Here is an 872-nt window from a genome sequence, read left to right as displayed (position 1 = left end):
GTCCATTTTTGGCACGAGCTAGGATCAAGGCGTTCAAATGGATTATGTCGATCGACGATGAAAGTGACGTTATTAATATCAAGCTGTTTTACGGAGCGAAAGTGCAAATTAGGATTTCGCGCTCGATGAGAAGTAAGTGTACAACATTTACATGTAAAAGTATTTCACCTTCTCAGTCTATAACACTGCTCGGGATTGCCCGCTTTGATCCCGCACAAGAAAAAAAGTGCGTGGAGGGGACTAACAAAGTTAATAAATTTTGGAAAATTTCGGCGACAAAGTGGCAAAAAGCGCAGAAGACGGCTAAAACAGAAAAAAAACCCACCCTTTTGAGTTTATTGCGCTACAAACACAGTTGGCTTTCTTTCCCAGAAAAGAGAACTGAATGAGTATCGTGACAAGTCCGCAAAGAGGATGTGAAAAAGACAAATGTTTTGCATAGAGCCTGAATAAAATATACACACATCCTCTACCAGTGTTGTTATGTATACAGGTGACTACGGATGACTAAGAATAGATAAGGACTGCACGCTCTCCATTTCTGAATCATCTCCAGCAGCAGTGGGAGTCAATTCTTCGAAAGCTCGCGATAGTAATGGAGGAGCTTTGAACATTCTTCTTTTATTACTTTTGTGCAACACTGCGGTGTCTGCCCAGCCTATCGCGAAATTTTTTTCAAGATCAAATACTTCAATCTACTTTAAAATTGGAAAGACATAAAACCGGTCATAACACTTTAGTAAAATTCGAAGAAAATAGTTTTCAAACTTTATAGACATGCCGCTGAAGATGTTAGAAATAATAACCACCGGTTCAAAATATTTTCTCTGTTAATTATTAAAAATGACTTGTTTTGATTCACTTAAGACTCT

The sequence above is a fragment of the Stylophora pistillata genome, chromosome 3 (genome assembly GCF_964205215.1).
Source record: "Stylophora pistillata chromosome 3, jaStyPist1.2, whole genome shotgun sequence".
In the NCBI taxonomy this organism is placed as follows: Eukaryota; Metazoa; Cnidaria; class Anthozoa; order Scleractinia; family Pocilloporidae; genus Stylophora; species Stylophora pistillata.
The sequence above is the reverse complement of the archived record's forward strand: the minus strand, read 5'-3'. Positions refer to the sequence as shown.